We start from the raw sequence: 9,990 nt of genomic DNA, 5'->3' as shown, positions 1-9,990 counted from the left end.
AGGGAACAGGGGGCGGTGCCCATCAGGGAGGCTCAGGGTGCAGGAGCCCACCGCAGGGGGCGGGGCTCGGACATGGCGGGCTGCAGGTCCCGAGCCCTGCCCTGGGGGTGAGGCGGCTGAGGCTCGGCGAGAATTCGAGCACAGCGCCGACGGGCCGGCACTGCTGGGGGACCCGGTGCACCCTCTGCAGCTGCTGGCTCGGGTGCTAAACCCCTCACTGCCGTGGGCCGGCGGTACCGGCCGGACGCTCCGTATACGGGGCCCGCGCCCGCGCTCGCCGGAACTCGCACTGGCCCGCCAGCGCCACTGCGCAGCCCCGGTTCCCGCCCGCGCCTCTCCCTCCACACCTCCCCGCAAGCAGAGGGAGGCGGCTGCGGCCTCAGCCAGCCCAGAGAGGGGCTCCCACGGTGCTGTGGCGGGCTGAAGGGCTCCTCAAGCCCCACAGGAGTGGATGTGGAGGCAGAGGAGGCGCTGAGAGTGAGGGCTGCTAGCACATTGTCACCTCTCATAGGGACCTAGGTTGGTTTGTTCACTGCTCAGCCACCAGCCTGGAACATAGTAGGCACTCTATAAATACTTGGGAAGTGCTTGAAAAACGTATATAAAAAGCTGAAAATAAATACATCATACTAATTGTAAGATTGCAGAATATTTGATTTCCTCCTTTTCTTTTTCAAATCTCCTACAGGAGGTGAGTAATCACTCTGTGACTGGCGGCTGCAGGCTTTCCTAAGGGATATTTCCAATTTACAGGGCTACCAACTGCCGAGCATCCAAGCAGTCCCTAAGCAGCAATCCAGCAGCTGACAAGGTTACCAGTGTCACTGCCACAGATGCTAGGCTGGTTTGCCATATTTACGTGGATTTGGTCAGCAATGAGCACAAAGGATATTGATTGTTTCTTTCCTTTCTTTCTTTCTTTCTTTCTTTTTTTTTTTTTTGGCGGAGTTTCACGTTTCACTCTTCTTGTCCAGGCTGCAATGCAATGGTGAGATCTTGGCTTACTGCAACCTCCACCTCCCAAGTACAAGCGACTCTCCTGTCTCAGGCTCCCAAGTAGCTTGGATTACAGGCATGCATGACCATGTCCGGCTGATTTTTTTGTATTTAGTAGAGACGGGGTTTCACCCTGTTAGGCTGGTGGCAAACTCCTGACCTCAAGGGATCCACCCGCCTCCCAAAGTGCTGGGATTACAGGCGTGTGCCACTGTGCCCAGCCTAGATTGTTTATTTCTTACTCAAACAGCTACAGCATGATCAGCAACCTGTGTCCATAGACACAGAAGATGACAGCAAACCATAGGGGCCAGATGACAGGAAGCACAGATGGTGGCCATGGTGCTGCTGAGGCGCCAGCTCCACACTGCAGCCAGGCAGTGGTGTGTCCACAGCTGTACCCCAAGGAGAGGCAAGGGGAGCATCCCAGATGCAGCCAACCAGGGGCGCTGGTGTCACCGTCGTTTCTTACAAGGTTGCTTGTCTCCCTTAGTTTCAGGAGGAGCCTCCAAGCATTCTGTCAAACTTAGCTCACACAGTGATGGACCTTGCCACACAGCTATGTGAAGATGTCCAAGGTCCTCGGGGCCCACGGCAGAGCTGTTCCCTACTGACCTCCCTGTTTCTAAAACCAGTGGGCTTTTTTTTTTTCCCTTTGAGACAAGGTCTCTGTCACCCAGGCTGGAGTGCAGTGGCACAATCTTGGCTCACTGCAACCTTCACCTCCGCGGACTCAAGCAATCCTCCCACCTTAGCCTCATGAGTAGCTGGGATCAGAGGTGCATGCCACCACATCCAGCATTTTGTATTTTTTTGGTAGAGACAGGGTCTTGCTCTGTTGCCCAGGCTGGTCTCAAACTCCTGACCTCAGGTGATCCACCCACTTTGGCCTCCCAAAGTGCTGGGATTACAGGTGTGAGCCACAGCGCCCAGCCACCAGTGGACATTTTTTAGTTTTCCTTTACTTGACCTCACAGCAATATTTGACACCATGAACTGTTCGTTCTTCTTGGAACACTCGATTTCCTTATCATCGATAATACCACCCTTCCTTCATTTTCTGCCAACAACTCTCAATCTCCTTTGCTACTTTCTTCTCTACTCAGTGTCTGCCTTGGGCATTCTCCTTACTTTATTCTACATTTTCCTCTAAGACAGCTTACCTTGTCTCATTTCTTCAACTGCTACTTACATGTAAATTACGCCACCTAAAAAAAATTCCATCTCAGACCTTTCTTCTGTGTTCAAACCTTTAGAAATACATACTCAGCATATTTACCCATTGGCTGGGTGTGGTGGCTCACGCCTGTAATCCCAGCACTTTGGGAGGCCAAGGTGAACAGATCAACTGAGATCAGGAGTTTGAGACCAGCCTGGCCAGCATGGTGAAACTCCATCTCTACTAAAACTACAAAAAATTAGCCGGGTTTGGTGGTGCACACTTGTAATCCCAGCTACTTGGGAGGCTAAGGCGGAAGAATCACTTGAAACCCGGAGGTCAAGGTTGCAGTGAGCTGAGATCGTGCCACTGCACTCCAGCCTGGGTGACAGAGTGAGACTCCATCTACAAACAAAACAAAACAAACAAACAAAAATATTTCCCCGGAACGAACACCCACAGCAAGCAGTGCTGGAAAGGGCAATCGGACTGTGGGCCGGGGCAGGCCCTTGTTCTCCCTCCTCACATTCATGACTAATACACCTGTGTCTTGGGAAATTCTGGGGAGGAAAATTCAGACCCTTCCTTCCCACTGTACCCTCTCAGGAGGAGTGGCGGGGAGAGTGTGACTTCATTGGCATTGGGAATTGTTACCCTGGGGGACGGGTGGCAACAGCAAGGGTCTGTATCTTCCTTCCAGCTGCATGAGGTACATTCAGTACTTGCATCACCAGTTTCCACGTACAAAAACACCAGAATTCAGGCAGCCTGGCCAACAGAGTGAGAACCCATTTCTAAAAATAAAATAAATAAACAAAATAATGATAAAGCCGATGAGCGACCATGATTTTGCATCTGCAGCCACAAGCGCCTGCTAACTGTCCTGAGAAACTGACCCTCCCGGTCATATGTAGAGGCCTCTGCCATGGCAAAGAGCAGACCCCAGTGCCTTCTGTCTGATCCCAGGAAGACTGGAAGGACAAAGAAGCTGGAGGGGCATGAGCTACCTCTACAAGTTCCTTCTCCACACACAGGTACTTCACTCTGTTCTGCAGAGAATGAGTCAGAGGAGCAGAAGCCAGATGCTCCCCTAAAACAGCTTTCTGTGTTTCCCTGGTCCTGAGAGTGCTGTAGGAAAACAATTCTGGCAGCAGCACGGAGAGCAGGCTGGGGCTGTCTGAGACGCTCCCCTGGCTGGATGTAGGGAAGGAGGTCACCAAGGCTGTGTTCATGCCAGGGCGGTCCCTTCCGGCTGGAGGAGGGTGAGCTGTGGGATGGCAAAGACTCTCCTCTCCAACTCAGGCTTCTCTAAGCCCTGCTCCCAACTAGGCCTCAACCTTGGTCTTTAAGGACTGCAGACTCTCAACATAAATGGTTTTGTCCACACATCGGATGCAGGCGAACCGCACCATCAGGGCTCAGCCTGGGAGGGTTCCTGGCTTTGCACAGGAAGGAATTCAAGAGTAAGCTGACAGAGTAAAGTGAAAGCAAAACACATTTATCGGCCGGGTGCGGTGGCTCAAGCCTGTAATCCCAGCACTTTGGGAGGCCGAGACGGGCGGATCACGAGGTCAGGAGATCGAGACCATCCTGGCTAACACGGTGAAACCCCGTCTCTACTAAAAAATACAAAAAAACTAGCCGGGTGAGGTGGCGGGCGCCTGTAGTCCCAGCTACTGGGGAGGCTGAGGCAGGAGAATGGCGTGAACCCGGGAGGCGGAGCTTACAGTGAGCCAAGATCCGGCCACTGCACTCCAGCCTGGGCGACAGAGCGAGACTCCGTCTCAAAATAAATAAATAAATAAATAAATAAATAAATAAATAAATAAATAAAAAATAAAGGTGTGTGGCACCTCTACCCCCCTCTCTTCTCTCTTCCTCCTACTTCCACCATGTAAAGTGCTGGCTCCCCCTTTGCCTTCAGCCAAGAAGCGGGTTTCACCATGCTTCCTGTGCAGCCTGCAGAACCATGAGCCAATTAAACTTATTTCTTTATAAATTACCTCGTCTTGGGTATTTCTTTATAGCAGTGTGAGAACGGACTAATGCAATATGCTAAAGAAGGGGTGGGTTGGCCAGGTGTGGTGGCTCACACCTGTTATCCCAGCACTTTGGGAGGTTGAGGTAGGAGGATCACGAGGTCAGGAGATCAAGACCATCCTGGCCAACATAGTGAAACCCATCTCTACTAAAAATACAAAAATTAGCCGGACACAGTGGCGTGTGCCTATAATCCCAGCTACTCAGGAGGCTGAGGCAGGAGAATCGCTTGAACCTGGGAGGCGCAGGTAGCAGTGAACTGAGATTGTGCCACTGCACTCCAGCCTGGCCACAGAATGAGACTCTGTTTAAAAAAAAAAAAAAAAAAAAAAGCGGGGGGGTGGGTTATTCACAAGCTTTCTAGAAAAGGAGTGGGCAATTCCCTGAACGGAGGAACCCTCTCTTTTAAGCCCTATAAGGGAACCTCATGGTGCTGCGATGGCATCTGTATATGGTCACGCGCTGGCGGGCATGTCATATGCTGACGTATTAATTACAATTTGCATGTAATGAGCAGTGAGGGCAACTGGGGCTGTTCCCATCCCCATCTTGGTCCTGACTGGGTGTGGCCAGCTTCTGCACTGCCTCCTGTCTGGAGCAGCCAGGTAGTGACTGTTGCTGAGAAAACAAGTCCCATGGGAAGCCCACTTCACATCCCACACTGAGATGCACACAAACCCTAGTGCGGCCTCTAGCCCTCAGGCTGGCCCGGAATGACCACAGCCACTTTAGAATGTGTGCCAGAGGCAGCTTAATGCCAGCAAAAGAACTTAGTTTGTTCCAACCAAGCCCTGAGGACAGGGGAAGTGAAGAGGCATGGTCAGTGGAGGAGCCACAGTCCCCGCTGGACTCTCTTGGTCCGTCTGTCCCCCACAGTCCCCGCTGGACTCTCTTGGTCCGTCTGTCCCCCACAGTCCCCGCTGGACTGTCCCCCACAGTCCCCACTGGACTTTCTTGGTCCGTCTGTCCCCCACAGTCCCCGCTGGACTCTCTTGGTCCGTCTGTCCCCCACAGTCCCCGCTGGACTCTCTTGGTCCGTCTGTCCCCCACAGTCCCCACTGGACTTTCTTGGTCCGTCTGTCCGCTAGTCCCTGCTGTTCTGGATGTCTGCCCATTGCCACAGCCCAGGAGCTGGGAATTGCAGCTGTTCCGTTGAAGGCTGGACGTCAGGTGAGCTGTCCACCCTTCCAGTGAGTGCCTTCTACTCTGCCTGGAGCTTCTCTACCCAGCAAATGCCTCCAGGGCTTAAAATAGCCTCCGTGTTCATTCAGCAAGTATGTATTGGGTGCCACCTGTATGCCAAGCCGTGTGCAGGAACTGGAGCTTCCCCCTCGCAGAGTGCACAGTCTGCCGGGCTGGAGAGATACGAATACTAAACAAGACATAGCAGAAAAAGGGGAGCCGAGTGCCCCAGGAGCTCTGTGTGGTCAGAGAGGCCATTCTGAGGCCATAGCCAGGTAGAGAGTGGCTTAGGCCATAGAACCGCATGGCAGAGGCCCCACAGCACAGGACAGTGTGGCACGTCAGGGAAAGCCTGAGGCTAAGTGGGGGAGGAGGAGGCATAGGTGAGACTAGAGATGGGGCCAAACTATGGGGCACGCTGTGAGCCACAGGGGTTCTGCACTTCATTCCGGGATCACAGGATGCCGCTAAGGGGTTCTCACAGGGGCTGTGGTGTTTTTTTTTTACGTTCACTGGCTGCTCTATGGGGGTGTTGAAGCCCCTGATGGGAAGTGTTAGGGACCTAACACAGCCCCTGTGAGCGGGGGAGGAGGAGGCATAGACTCTTGTGGGGGTAAGGAGGTGAAGGAACGGGAACCCCCAGTTTGGGTGGCTGACGGGACATAGACAGCGAGAGAGAGAAAAGTCAACAGTGGAGGCAGAGGTGACCCTGTGTGGGCCGGGCCCAGGTGGTCGTCATGGCCACCACACCAGAAAACAAGCAACAAGTGGGGATATGTTTGCAAAACAGATACAGGCCTCACCCAAAACCTTGAAATAAGACCAAAAATTTTCCGGGCCGGGCACGGTGGCTCATGCCTGTAATCCCAGCACTTTGGGAGGCCAAGGTAGGCAGATCACGAGGTCAGGAGTTTAATACCAGCCTGGCCAACATGGTGAACACCAGTCTCTACTAAAAATACAAAAAAATAGCTGGACGTGGTGGTGGGTGCCTGTAATCCCAGCTACTCAGGAGGCTGAGGCGGGAGAATTGCTTGAACCAGGACCCGGCAGGCAGCACTTTGGGAGGCCGAGACGGGCGGATCACAAGGTCAGGAGATCCAGACCATCCTGGCTAACATGGTGAAACCCCGTCTCTACTAAAAAAAAAAATACAAAACTAGCCGGGCGAGGTGGCGGGCACCTGTAGTCCCAGCTACTCGGGAGGCTGAGGCAGGAGAATGGCGTAAACCCGGGAGGCGGAGCTTGAAGTGAGCTGAGATCCGGCCACTGCACTCCAGCCTGGGTGACAGAGTGGGACTTCGTCTCCAAAAAAAAAAAAATTCCAGTAGAAAAAATGGGCAAAAACAGGGACAAGAGTAGAAAACCACATGGCCAGGGAACACCTGACAGTAGCAAATGTACAGATGTGGGGAATTTGTGCAAGTCTTCAGAGCTGGTGGAAATGGGAAGTGGAGTAACTATTTTGGCAGAAAAATATATATTTTCCCTGCGAACCGGAATCCCACATGTACACATCCAGAGAGTTCCCTTTGTGGGTTCATAAGGAGACGCACGCAAGGGATGCCCTAGCAATGAGAACCTGGAATGGCCTGAATGAGAGCAAGGGAGGGGCCGCCCAGGACAAAGCTGCAGGGACAAGGACCACTCATCCTCTATGGCAACTTGCAGGCTTAGAAAGAAGGGTCTCCCCCAGTCTACTGGAGTTCTTGACACTGGAATTTGGGGCTTGTCACAAGCTTGTTCAGAAAGGGGTCTGGTCCTGAGAAATAATAGGGTATTGGAGGCTTGTGGTCATAATGCTGTCTGTAGTTCCAAAGCCAGAAGAGGCAGCCACAAGCAGACAGGGCGCCGTGTCTCCTGTGTAGGTGGAGACTGGGCATAGTGGCTCACATCTGTAGTTCCAGCACTTTGGGAGGCCAAGGCAGGAGGATCGCTTGAGCTGAGCCCAGGAGTTTGAGACCAGACTGGGCAACAGAGCAAGACCCTGTCTCTAAAAACATACATACATACATATGTACTTTAAAAAAAAATGTAAAAGAATAACTGGACACAAAGCAAGGACTGTGGTTGTTGATCCTAGCCTGAAAAAAAACTTTACTGGACATTTTGGGGACATTGGGAAAATTTGAACATGGGCTATTAAATGAGATTACAGAATTAGTGTTAATTTTCTTAGGTGTAGTTATGTGGAGTGATGGTCTCATTCTTGAGAGGAGGGCTGTGACATTTGGGGAGATGTGTCACCAGCTGCAAATTACTTCCAAATGGTGCAGCCAGAAATACAACATGTGGAGAGCATTTTGGAGAAAAGGATAACAGAGCAGCAGCTGCTGAACTCAGGTGGATATAGAAAGTGGTTTTTTTTTTTTTTTTTGAGACAGAGTCTGGCTCTGTCACCCAGGCTGGAGTGCAGTGGTGCAATCTTGGCTCACTGCAACCTCTACCTACTGGGTTCAAGCAATTTTCCTGCCCCAGCCTCCCGAGTAGCTGGGATTATAGGCGCCTGCCGTAAAGACCGGGTTTCACCATCTTGGCCAGGCTGGTCTTGATCTCCTGACCTCGTGATCCACCCTCCTCAGCCTCCCAAAGTGCTGGGATTGCAGGTGTGAGCCACTGCGCCCAATTGGAGGTAGTTTCTAATATTCTCTACGCTGGAAGTTTTTTATAATGGAAAGTTGGAAGCAAAACAAGATAGGAAGCAAGGTGAACGCTGCAGAGGTTGGCTGCGTCAGACGGACCAGAAGGCTGACTGCAGGCGGGCAAGAGATAAGCGCTGGCAGTAGTGGTTTGATACCTGACGGTCCAGTAGAACGCACAAAAGCCATTACTGAAAGGGCAGGAAGTCCCAAGGCTTTCTCTAGAAAGAACAGATTCCTGTTCCACTGGCCCTTCACCTGTGAGCTGGGATGGAAGTTTTTGGATATAGCAGGTTGCTCCTAGGCCTCTTCCCAAGTTCCAGGTTTCCAGGGCCTAAAACCTGGTTGCTCTTCCTGTGGTTTGGGGCATTGTGGGGCTGAGTGATGTGGTTCTTCCAGCGAAGCTGGGGGACTGACCCACCCTGACTTGGGTGGTGCAGAGTCAGGGAACACCAGATTTGTTTCTTCTATCTGGGGCTTGGAGAAGCAAAAGGTGAGTACAGAAGATTAGCAATAAAACCATAACTGTGGCCGGGTGCGGTGGCTCACGCCTGTAATCCCAGCACTTTGGGAGGCCAAGGCAGGTGAATCATGAAATCAGGAGATCAAGACCATCCTGGCCAACATGGTGAAACCCCATCTCTACTAAAATACAAATAATTAGCCAGGCGTGGTGTCATGCGCCTGTAGTCCCAGCTACTTGGGGAGGCTGAGGCAGAGGAATCACTTGAACAGGGGAGGCAGGGGTTGCAGTGAGCTGAGATCGCACCACTGCACTCCTGCCTAGCAATATAGCAAGACTCCGTCTCAAAAAACCACCACCACCACCACCATATCTGTATTTATTTGCCTCCAGTAATTTCTATCACTCTGCTTGATCCCAGTTACATTTTAAACTTCTACCACTTACTGAGGGCAGTGAATTCCATGTATTTTTTCCATAACTTAGAAGTATTTTTATCTTATCTTAAATTGATCTCTAGCAGTGCCTTTTTTCCCACACCCACGTATTATTTCAGGGGTCAGTGACATTTGACAATGTGGCCGCGAATTTCACAAGGAGGGAACGGATGCGTCTAGCTTTTCACCAACAGGCAGTGATGTCGGAGAACTGTGGGAACTTGACCTGGCTGGGTAGGCACTGCCCTCTCCCCTGCCCCTCTCCAGGCTCTCTGAGTACTTCAGTTGTTGAGAGTGATGGAAATTCCACATCCTTTCTAGACCTAGAAACTAGACCCTTTCTCCAGGGGACAGACCTGAGCTTCACACGGAGGAAAGAGGTTGGGCCTAAGGTAGCCCCTCTCTCCAAGTTCCCTATAGATATTGCACCACGGAATTCCACTCATGCTTGGCAGGACTTTCTGTCTCCCCAGCACGATTTGGTACAGTCCTGATGAATCTGAACTTTTCTTTTTTTTTGAGGCAGGATTTCATTCTGTCGCCCAGGCTGCCGTGCAGTGGCACAATCATGGCTCACTGCAGCCTCAACCTCCCAGGCTCAAGTGATCCTCCCACCTCTGCCTCCCATGTAGCTGGGACTACAGGCACGAGCCACCAGGCCTGGCTAATTTTTTAGTTCTTTGTAGAGACAGGGTCTCACTCTGTTGCCCAGCCTGGTCTCGAACTCCTGGGCTGAAGTGATCCTCCTGCCTCAGCCTCCCAAAGTGCTGGGATTACAAGCATGAGCCATTGCACCCAGCCAGAGTCTGAACCTCTTAATCACCTTGTACTCTTTTCTCCCTTTGCTCTTCTTTCTCCCTCAGCCATGAGTCACCCCCATCCCTCCCTACCCCGGACATAGTTTTATCTTTAGAGCCCCTACCTATTCCACCATCCTGGGCCTTCCTACCTGGTCCAGCTGAATCTCTCTGCCTGCTCCCTGCAGACCATAGGCTTTGGTTCTCCGCAGAAATGCACCTGTTGTGTTTCCTTCTCTGCCAGCAGAATTTCTAGGCCTCAAACCTGACCTGATCT

The sequence above is a fragment of the Colobus angolensis genome, unplaced genomic scaffold (assembly GCF_000951035.1).
Source record: "Colobus angolensis palliatus isolate OR3802 unplaced genomic scaffold, Cang.pa_1.0 Scaffold17, whole genome shotgun sequence".
In the NCBI taxonomy this organism is placed as follows: domain Eukaryota; kingdom Metazoa; phylum Chordata; class Mammalia; order Primates; family Cercopithecidae; genus Colobus; species Colobus angolensis.
This window is presented reverse-complemented; position numbering follows the sequence as displayed.